Source organism: Odocoileus virginianus, chromosome 33 (genome assembly GCF_023699985.2).
Source record: "Odocoileus virginianus isolate 20LAN1187 ecotype Illinois chromosome 33, Ovbor_1.2, whole genome shotgun sequence".
Taxonomy (NCBI): Eukaryota; Metazoa; Chordata; class Mammalia; order Artiodactyla; family Cervidae; genus Odocoileus; species Odocoileus virginianus.
Genome location: NC_069706.1, coordinates 34,865,446 through 34,879,473, shown reverse-complemented (window position 1 = coordinate 34,879,473; position 14,028 = coordinate 34,865,446). Strand labels below are relative to the sequence as shown.

Sequence of the window (14,028 nt, the reverse complement as noted above, 5' to 3'; positions counted from 1 at the left end):
AGGATTTTCCATGATTGTAGATTTAATATATATGATAATTACCACAAAAAGTGAATGGTAAAGAAAACTCTATGGTTGTGAGGTGTCTTCATGTCACTTAAAATAGTAAAATATTAATTTTAAGTAAACTGAAAAATTAAGCACATATTATCATCCTAGAGCCCAAAGTATTCTCATCCTTTACTTATTTCATCTTTCTCCTTTTTTATTTTTTGTCCTCAACACACCAAATGTGGGATCCTAGTTCCTTGTCTGGGGATCGAACCTGCGCCCCATGCACTGGAAGCAGAGTGTTAACCACTGGACTGCCAGGGAAATCCCTCATCTTTCTTCTTTGATCACAGATGCCTTTAACTCAGGACACTTTCCTCTGTGTACATGCTCATTGTGGGCAAGGGCTTGGTGACATGTTGTCCTTCTTACTGCTTCCTGAGAGGTTTGTTATTTCCCTCTTAATTTCTTTTTAATCCCAGAGTTATTTAAGAGTGTGTCTCTTCATTTCCTGGCTTCCCTGGTGGCTCAGCAATAGAGAATCCGCCTGCCAAGGCAGGAGATGCAAGAGACACGGGTTTGATCCCTGTATCAGGAAGGTCCTCTGGAGGAGGAAATGGCAACCCACTCCAGTATTCTTGCCTGGAAAATCCCATGGACAGAGGAGCCTAGCGGGCTATAGTCCATGGGGTCACAAAAGAGTCGGACCTGACTTGGTGAATAAACAACGAGAACAAAACAACTCTTTGTTTCCCAGGATATGTAGTTAAGATTTTTTGGTCCCATTTAAAAAAAAATCAGCCTCATGAACAGTTTATATAGTTCTATGGTTTTGGTATAGTACATTATTAAGTTTTAATACTTGTGATAAAATATACACAACATAAAATTTTATATTTTAACCCTTTTTTAGTGTATGATTCAGTGGCATTCTTACACTCACAATGTTGTACAACCATCACCATTTTTTTTTTTTACAAGTTTTTCTTTTTTTTTTACAAGTTTTCCATTACGCCATACAGAAACTTTCTTCTTTTGCATGTATTCAATTTTCCCAGCACCATTTATTAAAGAAAACTTGTATAGTTTTTAGTGGTTGCTCTAGGATATGTGTACTTAATTTTTCAGTTTAGTTAAAATTATTTTATCATTTCAAGTGACACGAAGACACCTCGCAACCATGGAGTTTTCTTTACCACTCACTTTATCTGGTAATTATTATATGTATTGTATCTATAATCACAGAAAATCCCACCAACAACGTTGTAATTTTGCTTTCAATAGTCATATATATTTAAAAGAACTTAAGAGGAGAAAAACACCTCTTCTATTCACCAGGATAATTACCATTTTTGTCACTGGTCCTGGATCCCTGAAGTTCCAAGTTTTCCTCTGATTTCATTTCTCTTCCCTGTGAAGAACTTCCCTTAGCGTCTCTTTTAGAGCAGGTTTGCTGGCCATGAGTCCATTCAGTTTTTCTCTATTTGAGAACATCTATGTTTTTGCTGGAGGAAGACTCTGGGTTGACACTGCTTTTCATTCAGCACTTTAAACATGCAGTTCTGCTGTCTTCTGTCCTCCACGGTTTCTGATGAGAAATCTGTGGTCATTTGAATCATTGTCCTCTGTATGTAGTGTTTTGTGATTCTCTGGCAACTTGCAAGATTTCTCTATCTTTAGTTTTCTCTGGTTTGATTATGATGTGTCTGGATATGGTTTTCTTTGAGTTTGTCCTCTCTGGAGTTCACCGAGCTTCTTACATTTTTTTTTTTTTTTTTTGCTTCTTACATCTTTAAATTGATTTCTTTCAAGCATTTGAGAAGTTTGCAGCCATTGTTTATTCAAGTGTTTTCTTCTGCATCAATCCCTTTCTCCTCTGCTTCCAGAATTCCAGTGACACATGTGTTAGATCTTTTTATATTTTCCCTTAGGTCTATAGGCTCTGTTCATTTTTATAAATCTTATTTTTCCTGGCTGTTCAGGTTGGATAGTTTCTTTTGATCTATTTTTAAGTTTACTGACTCTTTCCTCTGTTATCTCCATTCTGCTACTGAACTCCTCCAGTTAACTTTTTGTTCCAGCAAGATCATGTTTGTCAGCTTGAATGTTTTCTTTCTTTCTTTTTTTTTTTTTTGAAAATTAAGTCTTATTTATTTTGAAAACCAAACCACTAGGAAAATATATCACAGTCTTGAAACCACAAACAGACAATATTATCATTTCAAGTAGTAAGTTGGTAAAAAGACAAGGTCCTTATCAAAATGATAAGGGGCCAGAACTGGGGCAAGAACAACACATGTAGCAAAGGCCCTGGTAAAAGTGGTATTTGGTAATGGAGGGCAGTCCCTTTATCGCTCTAAAGGAGCCACAGTTCATCCCTGAATTGCTTACTTTTCCTCCCTTGACTTTTTTTGTTGCCAGGGGATTGTCTCAACAAAGCCCTGTTATTTCAGGAGGCAAAGTAAGCAACACTGGATTTAGGCTTTCATTCTGTTTCATGAAAAAACAGATTTTCCCAAAGCCCGAACTTCACAACCCTCTTATTTAAGTAGCTAATAGTTCCCCTTTCACTGTTCATTCCTGAATATGAGCATATAATACTGTCAAAATCCCGTTTCCCTTCAAGTCTGAGTGTCACTGTAAGACTGTCTTGTCTCTTGGCTGACTCTGCTGCCGGCGGCCTCAGGGCCCCCCACGGCTGCCAGTGAGAGGGAACACTTGCTTCCCTTACCAGTGTGATATCGCGTCTTACATTTCTGCAGGGTCTCCAGGCTGAATGATGTAATGTGTGAGAATTTTAAGAAACACACATCCACATCTTGATGGAGAAATGAGTACCTGCATGGACCCTTTCAAAGTTTTTATCCAAACTGCCTCTCCCAACTTTACATCTTAACGTCATGCCCTTGTCTATAAAAGAAAAACAAGCAAAACAAACCCCCTGGAAGTCCCCTGCCCCTTTCGACGTTAGTGACTGCATGGATTTTATTAGTTTGTGGAAAATGTTGTAGTGATCCTTCTGGTAAACAGCAGGTGGGCAACAAATAGAAACACCTCCTTTCATACTCCAGTAGACCATAAGCAGGTTACATGAACCCGCCAGCCTCTTGGTATCGGTGCAGTAGGAGAATCTGGTACCTCGGAGGGCCCTGGTTTGGGACAAGGGAGACTCCCTATTGGCAGGAGAAGTACGTGCCACATGAAATTCAGGCTCACGACAAACCTCCTGTGCCATCTGTGACCCAAATTTTAGCACCGTTTTTTTTTTTTTTTCCATTTCACTTTCTAGGATTGAAACACACAGGAACCAGCATCCAGAGGAAAGAAACACAGGCCTTAGACTTGCTGCCATCCTTAACTTTCCCCATTCATCAACTCTCCTTAAAAGACCCAAATCCCCATTCCTCTATTTAAATCAATTCCTGCCCTCAGCCCTGATGGCCACAGCAGACAGCTATTTCCCCATGGAAGAGAGAGACTCCTTCATCTTCCTGGTCATGGTTGGGATGAGGTTCACGTGGTCATCCACACACTTGGTCACGCAGGTCTCCAGCTGCCGCTTCACGTGAAGCTCCTTACTCCCTGCATCTATCGAATCTTTAGCCTTGTCATTGCAATACATAGTGCACCGGGCCAGGCGGTCCTGGAACTTCTCCAACTCACTGGTCACCAGGGCCTCCTGGGCTTGAGCCAGAGGTGCATGGCAGCGCTCAATGCACTGGTGCATGGATGCCTGGCTTTCCTCACAACAGGCGGCGCTGCACCGGAACATAAGGACCTGCATCTTCCGGATATTCTCCCTCTCCAGACTCTTCACCATGGAGTCCACTGCCTCCTGCACCCGGAGCTTCCACCATGGTGACCTGCGCGGTTCCCAGCTGCGCCCAGCTTGAATGTTTTCATTTGGCTCTTAACGGATTTTATTTCCTGCTGAGAATGTCTGTCTTTCTATTCATTTCAAGACTGTTCATCTTTATTTCATAGAGCAAGGTTGTCATTGCTGTGTTAAAGTCTTTGTCTAGCAATTCCAACATCTGTGTCATCGAGGTGGGGATGCCTTGTGGGTTGTTGAGATTTTTCTCTTTATTTCTACTTCCAGTAACTTTGCTTTATATCCTGGACATTGTAACTATTGTTCTATGAGGTGCTGGGTCCTGTTAGAATCTTTTGGAGAGTGTTGATTGCTGTTTAGGCAATGAGTTGCCCTGAGTCTTCAGCCCAGAGTCCAAACATGCCTGCTGTGGGCTGTGGTTCCAAAGCCATTTCCATTTTCAAAAACTTGGCTGTGGAGTTTGTCCTGTGTGTGCACCCACCCTCTTCCTCTCCTTCACCCCCTGCCCCTCCACTGCCCATGAGCCGCACTGGGACTGGGGTGGGGGTCTACATCACAGTTTAGTTCACAAAGCCTTTAGTATGTTCTTTAGGATCAGTTCCATTGATGTTTATCTTAGGTGAGAACTTGGGACTCCATATGCAGCTGATGGAATCCCTCTTTCAAGCTTCTTCCTCTTAAAGATAGAAAGCCCAGGTTTTAGCTTCCTCATCACTTTTACATGCACTTTCTGTGACTGCATCTGCCTTCCAGGGAAACAGTGAGAGGGAGGGGAGAGAGAAAAGCAAGGGAGTTCCCCCCAGGCTCCTTCAACCACAGGGTCTCCCTTTCTTAGTTTCTGTGGTCAGGGAGAAGAGTTGTTGTTGCTGTTGTTTTCTCTCTCTCTCCTAGTTTTTCTTTTTCTTTTTTAATATACATTTATTTATTTTAATTGGAGGCTAATTACTTTACAATATTGTAGTGGTTTTGCCATACATTGACATGAATCCACCACAGGTGTACGTGTGTTCCCCATCCTGAACCCCCCTCCCACCTCCCTCCCCATCCCATCCCTCTGGGTCATACCAGTGCACCAGCCCCGAGCACCCTGTCTCATGCATTGAACCTGGACTGGTGATTTGTTTCACATATGATAATATACATGTTTCAATGCCATTCTCTCAAATCATCCCACCCTCGCCCTCTCCCCCAGAGTCCAAAGACTATTCTATACATCTGTGTCTCTTTTGCTGTCTCGCATATAGGGTTATTGTTACCATCTTTCTAAATTCCATATATATGCGTTAGTATACTGTATTAGTGTTTTTCTTTCTGGCTTACTTCACTCTGTATAATAGGCTCCAGTTTCATCCATCTCATTAGAACTGATTCAAATGTATTCTTTTTAATGGCTGAGTGATAGTCCATTCTGTACATGTACCACATCTTCCTTATCCATTCATCTGCTGATGGACATCTAGGTTGCTTCCATGTCCTGGCTATTATAAACAGTGCTGTGATGAACATTGGGGTACATGTATCTCTTTCAATTCTAGTTTCCTCCGTGTGTATGCCCAGTAGTGGAATTGCTGGGTCATATGGCAGTTCTATTTCCAGTTTTTTAAGGAATCGCCACACTCTTCTCCATAGCGGCTGTACTAGTTTGCATTCCCACCAACAGTGTAAGAGGGTTCCCTTTTCTCCACACCCTCTCCAGCATTTATTGCTTGTAGACTATTGGATAGCAGCCATCCTGACTGGCGTGAAATGGTACCTCATTGTGGTTTTGATTTGCAAAGTGAAAGATGAGAGTGAAAAAGTTGGCTTAAAGCTTAACATTCAGAAAACTAAGATCATGGCATCTGGTCCCATCACTTCATGGGAAATAGATGGGGAGACAGTGGAAATAGTGTCAGACTTTATTTTTGGGGGCTCCAAAATCACTGCAGATGGTGACTGCAGCCATGAAATTAAAAGACGCTTACTCCTTGGAAGGAAAGTTATGACCAACCTAGATAGCATATTAAAAAGCAGAGACATTACTTTGCCAACAAAGGTCCGTCTGGTTAAGGCTATGGTTTTTCCAGTGGTCATGTATGGATGTGAGAGTTGGACTGTGAAGAAAGCTGAGGGCTGAAAAACTGATGCTTTTGAACTGTGGTGTTGGAGAAGACTCTTGAGAGTCCCTTGGACTGCAAGGAGATCCAACCAGTCCATCCTAAAGGAGATCAGTCCTGGGTGTTCATTGGAAGGACTCATGCTGAAGCTGAAACTCCAGTACTTTGGCCACCTCATACGAAGAGTTGACTCATTGGTAAAGACCTTGATGCTGGGAGGGATTGGAGGCAAGAAGAGAAGGGGACGACAGAGGATGAGATGGCTGGATGGCATCACCGACTTGATGGGCATGGGTTTGGGTAGATTCCGGGAGTTTGTGATGGACAGGGAGGCCTGGCGTGCTGTGATTCATGGGGTCGCAAAGAGTCAGACACGACTGAGCAACTGAACTGAACTGAACTGAACTGATAATGAGTGATGTTGAGCATCTTTTCTTGTGTTTGTTAGCCATCTGTATGTCTTCTTTGGAGAAATGTCTGTGTAGTTCTTTGGCCCATTTTTTGATTGGGTGGTTTATTTTTCTGGAATTGAGCTGCAGGAGTTGCTTGTATATTTTTGAGATTAATTCTTTGTCAGTTGCTTCATTTGATATTATTTTCTCCTATTCTGAAGGCTGTCTTTTCACCTTGCTTATAGTTTCCTTTGTTGTGCAAAAGCTTTTAAGTTTAATTAGGTCCCATTTGTTTATTTTTGCTTTTATTTCCAATACTCTGGGAGGTGGGTCATAGAGGATCTTGCTGTGATTTATGTCAGAGAGTGTTTTGTCTGTTTTCCTCTAGGAGTTTTATAGTTTCTGGTCTTACATTTAGATCTCTAATCCATTTTGAGTTTATTTTTGTGTATTGTGTTAGAAAGTATTTTAGTTTCAGTCTTTCACAAGTGGTTGACCAGTTTTCCCAGCACCACTTGTTAAAGAGATTGTCTTTTCTTCATTGTATATTCTTGCCTCCTTTGTCAAAGATAAGGTGTCCATAGGCGTGTGGATTTATCTCTGGGCTTACTATTTTGTTCCATTGATCTATATTTCTTTGTGCCAGTACCATACTGTCTTGATGACTGTGGCTTTGTAATAGAGCCTGAAGTCAGGCAGGTTGATTCCTCCAGTTCCATTCTTCTTTCTCAAGATTGCTTTGACTATTCGTTTTTTTGTATTTCCATACAAATTGTGAAATTATTTGTTCTAGTTCTGTGAAAAATACCGTTGGTAGCTTGATAGGGATTGCATTGAATCTATAGATTGCTTTGGGTAGTATACTCATTTTCACTATATTGATTCTTCCAATCCATGAACATGGTATATTCCTCCATCTATGTGCGTCCTCTTTGATTTCTTTCACCAGTGTTTTATAGTTTTCTATATATAGGTCTTTTGTTTCTTTAGGTAGATATATTCCTATGTATTTTATTCTTTTCATTGAAATGGTGAATGGAATTGTTTCCTTAATTTCTCTGTTTTCTCATTGTTAGTGTATAGGAATGCAAGGGATTTCTGTGTGTTAATTTTATATCCTGCAACTTTACTGTATTTATTGGTTAGCTCTAGTAATTTTATGGTGGAGTATTCAGGGTTTTCTATGTAGAGGATCATGTCATCTGCAAACAGTGAGAGTTTTACGTCTTCTTTTACAATCTTGATTCCTTTTATTTCTTTTTCTGCTCTGATTGCTGTGGCCAAAACTTCCAAAACTATGTTGAATAGTAGTGGTGAGAGTGGGCACCCTTGTCTTGTTCCTGACTTTAGGGGAAATGCTTTCAATTTTTCACCATTGAGGATAATGTTTGCTGTGGGTTTGTCATATATAGCTTTTATTATGTTGAGGTATGTTCCTTCTAGTCCTGCCTTCTGGAGGGTTTTTATCATAAATGGATGTTGAATTTTGTCAAAGGCTTTCTCTGCATCTATTGAGATAATCATATGGTTTTTATCTTTAAATTTGTTAATGTGGTGTATTATGTTGATTGATTTGTGGATATTGAAGAATCCTTGCATCCCTGGGATAAAACCCACTTGGTCATGCATGATGTATGATCTTTTTAATATGTTCTTGGATTCTGATATTGGCCTGTGGTTTTCCTTTTTTGTGGCATCTTTGTCTGGTTTTGGTATTAGGGTGATGGTGGCCTCACAGAATAAGTTTGGAAGTTTACATTCCTCTGCAATTTTCTGGAAGAGTTTGAGTAGGAACATAGCCCTGAGTTTCAATATACAGGCCAGAAAATTGCAGAGGAAGATAAACTCCCAAACTCATTCTATGAGGCCTCCATCACCTTAATACCAAAACCTGACAAAGATGCCACAAAAAAAGAAAACTACAGGCCAATATTACTGATGAACATAGATGCAAAAATCCGTAACAAAATTCGAGCAAACAGAATCCAACAACATATTAAAAAGATCATACATTTATCATAAATGGACACTTCATTGCACTCTAGAGGGAAGAAATCCAGCTCCATGCCCCAGAACACTGACACAAGCTTCCCTAACCAGGAAATCTTGACAAGCCACCCATCCAACCCCACCCACAGTGAGGAACCTCCACAATAAAAAGGAAACACAAACTTCAAGAATACAGAAAGGCCACCTCAAACACAGCAACATAAATAAGATGAAAAGGCAGAGAAATGCCACGCAGGTAAAGGAACAGCATAAATGCCCACCAAACCAAACCAAAGAGGAAGATACAGGGAATCTACCTGGTAAAGAATTCTGAATAATGATAATAAAAATGATCCAAAATCTTGAAAGAAAATTGGAGTTACAGATAAATAGCCTGGAGACAAGGATCAAGAAGACGCAAGAAAGGTTTAACAAAGACCTAGAAGTAATAAAAAAAAGTCAATATATTATGAATAATGCAGATCAAATAAATGAGATAAAAAACACTCTGTAGGGAACCAACAATAGAATAATGGAGGCAGAAGATAGGATAAGTGAGGTAGAAGATAGAATGGTAGAAATAAATGAAGCAGAGAGGAAAAAAGAATTAAAAGAAATGACGACAACCTCAGAGACCTCTGGGATGATGTTAAATGCCCCAACATTCGAATCATAGGAGTCCCAGAAGAAGAAGACAAAAAGAAAGACCATGAGATAATACTTGAGGAGATAATAGTTGAAAACTTCCTAAAATGGGGAAGGAAATAGTCACCCAAGTCCAAGAAACCCAGAGAGTCCCAAACAGGATAAACCCAAGGCAAAACACCCCAAGGCACATATTAATTAAATTAACAAAGATCAAATACAAAGAACAAATATTAAGAGCAGCAAGGGAAAAACAACAAATAACACACAAGGGTATTCCCATAAGGATAGCAGCTGATCTTTCAATAGAAACTCTTCAGGCCAGAAGGGAATGGCAGTTCATACTTAAAGTGATGAAAGTGAAAAACCTACAGCCCAGATTACTGTACCCAGCAAGGATCTCATTCAGACACGAAGGAGAAATAAAAAGCTTTACAGACAAGCAAAAGCTGAGAGAATTCAGCACCACCAAACCAGCTCTTCAACAAATGCTAAAGGATCTACTCTAGACAGGAAACACAGAAAGGGTGTATAAACTCGAACCCAAAACAACAAAGTAAATGGCAATGGGATCATACTTATCAATAATTACCTTAAATGTAAATGGGTTGAATGCCCCAACCAAAAGACAAAGTCTGTCTGAGTGGATACAAAAACAAGACCCCTATATATGTTGTCTACAAGAGACCCACCTTGAAACAAGGGACACATACAGACTGAAAGTGAAGGGCTGGAAAAAGATATTCCATGCAAATACAGACCAAAAGAAAGCAGGAGTAGCAACACTCATTAAATAGACTTTAAAATAAAGGCTGTGAAAAGAGACAAAGGACACTACATAATGATCAAAGGATCAATCCAAGAAGAAGATATAACAATTATAAATATATATGCACCCAACATAGGAGCACCGTAATATGTAAGGCAAATGCCAACAAGTATGAAAGGGGAAATTAACAATAACACAATAATAGTGGGAGACTTTAATACCCACTCACACCTATGGATAGATCAACTAAACAGAAAATTAACAAGGAAACGCAAACTTTAAATGATACAATAGACCAGTTAGACCTAATTGATATCTATAGGACATTTCACCCCAAAACAATGAATTTCACCTTTTTCTCAAGCTCACACGGAACCTTCTCCAGGATAGATCACATCCTGGGCCATAAATCTAGCCTTGGTAAATTCAAAAAAATTGAAATCATTCCAAGCATCTTTTCTGACCACAATGCAGTAAGATTAGATTTCAATTACAGGAGAAAAACTATTAAAAAATTCCAACATATGAAGGCTGAACAACACGCTGCTGAACAACCAACAAATCATGGAAGAAATCAAAAAAGAAATCAAAATATGCATAGAAACGAATGAAAATGAAAACACAACAACACAAAACCTATGGGACACTGTAAAAGCAGTGCTAAGGGGAAGGTTCATAGCAATACAGGCTTACCTCAAGAAACAAGAAAAAAGTCAAATAAATAACCTAACTCTACACCTAAAGCAACTAGAAATGGAAGAAATGAAGAACCCTAGGGTTAGTAGAAGGAAAGAAATCTTAAAAATTAAGGCAGGAATAAATGCAAAAGAAACAAAAGAGACCATAGCAAAAATCAACAAAGCCAAAAGCTGGTTCTTTGAGAAGATAAATAAAATTGACAAACCATTAGGCAGACTCATCAAGAAACAAAGGGAGAAGAATCAAATCAACAAAATTAGAGAGATCACAACAGACAACACAGAAATACAATGGATCATAAGAGACTACCATCAGCTACTATTTGCCAATAAAATGGACAAGTCAGAAGAAATGGACAAATTCTTAGAAAAGTACAACTTTCCAAAACTGAGCCAGGAAGAAATAGAAAATCTTAACAGACCCATCACAAGCACTGAAATTTAAACTAATGAGAAATCTTCCAGCAAACAAAAGCCCAGGACCAGACGGCTTCACAGCTGAATTCTACCAAAAACTTAGAGAAGAGCTAACACCTATCCTAGTTTTTCTCACAGTGGCCATGACTGCTCTGTGACTGGGTTACCCCTACTGCATGAGCGTGCTTCTTTGGGTCTTAACCCGGGGCAGGGTGGGGTGCAATTACAAATAAAACCACGATTTTCCTTCTAGTCTGTCTGTCGTGGTCCTCTGATCAGTAAAGGAGGGTTGAGGGTTTCTGTTGGAGTTTTTCCTCCTGTGTCTGCTGTGCAGTTCTGGGATTCAGGATGCTCTGAGTCTGGGATGAGAGACACGGGAGGATAAAACAAAACCAAACCATAAACTCACACCATACCTTTCCGTGAGTTCTGATTTCTCTCTCCCAGTCTCCTGTAACTGATTTTTCAGAGTCTTCCAATAATTTCATGTATTCTGTCCAGGGTTTTAGTGGTTATCAGTGGGGGAGAGAAAGGGTGGGGTGTGTTTACTCACCTAACTAGACCTGGGACTCCTACCTTGGTATTTTCAATCACACAAATTAGGCATCATGTTACTCTTTTACAAGCTCAGTATTACTTTTGATTTACCTGTATGCTTGCTTCTTTTTTCTCACCATTCTCTTTTGTACCTCAGAGCTTACTTCTTTCTGTTATTTCTTATTTTGTTTATAAATATCTTTATTTTACTAATGTTCTTGAAAATAGCTTATTTGGGTACATAATTCAAGGTTGACATAGTTTTTTTTTCTTAACACTTCAAAGATAACTTTGCACTTCCTTTTGGGTTCTGGTGAGAAGTTAGTTGTCTGTTTGTGGTGCTTCTATGGATACTGGGTTTTTAATTTTTCTTACTATTAACATCTCCTCTTTGGTTTTGGTATTTTACCATTAAACTAGAATGTTTCTGGCTGTGACTTCTTTTTATTTTTTATGCTTGGAATTTATTGGGCTTCCTGAGTCAATACTAGAAAATCTGTTGTCTCATCAAATACTGTTTATTTCCCAGTTTCTCAAGTCTATATTTCTGAGGTCGTATTATTTGACACATCAGGCCTTTTTCACTCTGTCCTCTGTTGTTGTTGTTCAGTTGCTAAGTTGTGTCTGACTCTTGCAATCCTATGGACTGCAGCACACCAGGCTTCCCTGTCCTTCACTATCTCCGGGAATTTGCTCAAACTCATGGCCATTGAGTCAGTGATGTTATCCAACCATCTTATCTTCTGTTGCCCCTGCCTCATCCTACCCTCAATCTTTCCCAGCATGAAGGTCTTTTCCAGTGAGTCAGCTGTTCCCATCAGGCAGCCAAGATTTTGGAGCTTCAGCATCAGTCCTTCCAGTGAATATTCGGGGTTGATTGCCTTTAGAATTGACTGGTTTGATCCCCTCGCTGTCCAAGGGACTCTCAAGAGTCTTCTCCAGCACCACAATTCAAAAGCATCAATTCTTTGACACTCAACCTTCTTTATGGTCCAATTACAACATCTCTACATGACTACTAGAAAAACCATAGCTTTTTATTTTATATTTGTCCTTTCTTCCTTTGTATCTTCTTTCTCTGTGCATCCAGGCTGCCTTCTGACAATTTTATCTCCCACTGTATTTAATTTGCTGTTTAACTTATCCATTTACTATTTTATTTCAATGTTTATATTTTCCATTTGAAGAGTTTCTATTTGTGCTTCCCCCCACCCCACCCCACCCCCCAAACCTGCCTGGTCAGTTTTAAATTCTCTTGTTTCATCATACTTCCAATATCTTATTTCCTTACACCTATTGATTTATGAACAGTGTCAGATAATACTAATATTAGCAGCCTTTAAAGCTCTAACTCTTTAGTTAATTGTTTCTGTAGTTCTTTTGCTCATGATCACTTGTTTTGTTGTGTTTGATTTTTTAAATTTATATTTCATCCTACTTGGAACTTGATCCTTGTGAATTCTTTGAGACCTTGGTGCAAGTGCCCTCCTCCAGAGGTGATCTTTATTTACATCCGCTGGGTGCAAGTGTACAACCATCTGGGGTCACTTTAAATGACATTTGGGGCTGATATTTTTCAACAGGCATTGTAAATTTTGGCCTCACTCCCAACCCCCCGACCCCCACAGTGGCTCCCAGGATGCTCTTCTCACCCGGCGGAGCTGGCGTCCTCTGCAGAGGGCCCTCCAGGGAGCCCTTGGGTGCCCGCCCCAAGTGACCGCTTCCCGGCGGGTGTCAGTAGCGCCACCTAGTGGTGCCCTACGGCTGGCTTTGGGCACCCGGTTCAAGATTCTTCTTTATTAGGTTGGTTGCGAAGTAATTGTGATTTCAGACCTTGAATTTTAAATTATTATAACTAGGCTCAAACACATATTTATTAATAAAAATAGGAACCATTAAAAGCAACACATTTTTGCCAACGAGAAATAAAGTGATTTATTCCTGTAGCGTAAAGATGCTTGAAGAAGTGGTAATTGGTTGGTGAGGGGTCAGGTGAGTATGATGGATGAGCCTAAACTTCGTAGCCCAGTTCGTTCAACTTTTGAAGTGTTGTGTGTGACGTGTGTGCGACGTGTGGTCAGGCATTGTCGTGGAAAAGAATTGGGGCCATTCTGTTGACCAATGCCAGCTGCATGTGTTGCAGTGTTCAGTGCATCTCATCGATTTGTTGAGCATACTTCTCAGATGGAATGGTTTCACTGGGATTCAGAAAGCTATAGTGGATCAGACAGGCAGCAGCCCACCATCAGTGACCACGACCTTTTCTTTTGGTGCAAGTTTAGCTTTGGGCAGTGATTTGTAGCTTCTTCTCAGTCCAGCCACTGAGCTGGTCATCGCCAGTTGTCGTGTAAAATCCACTTTTCATTGCAGGTCACAATCTGATTGAGAAGTGGTTCGTCGTTGTTGCACAGAATAAGAGAAGATGGCACTTCTAAATGACGATTTTTAAAATTTTTGTTCAACTCATGAGGCACACGCTTATTGAGCTTTTCCACTTTTCCAATTTGCTTCAAATGCAGAATGACCATAGAATGGTCAATGTTGAGTTCTTCGCCAACTTCTCATGTAGTTTTAAGAGGATCAGCTTCACAACTCCTCCAGCTCAACTCCAGAAAAATAAATGACCCAATCCAAAAATGGGCCAAAGAACTAAACAGACATT

The 14,028-nt window shown here is 40.0% G+C and overlaps 1 pseudogene; it reads right to left on the bottom strand.

Annotated features, from left to right (window-relative positions):
- Window positions 1-3,445: 3,445 nt before the first annotated feature.
- On the bottom strand, window positions 3,446-3,835 carry LOC110144345 (protein FAM136A pseudogene; annotated as a pseudogene).
- Between the last annotated feature and the right edge of the window lie 10,193 nt (window positions 3,836-14,028).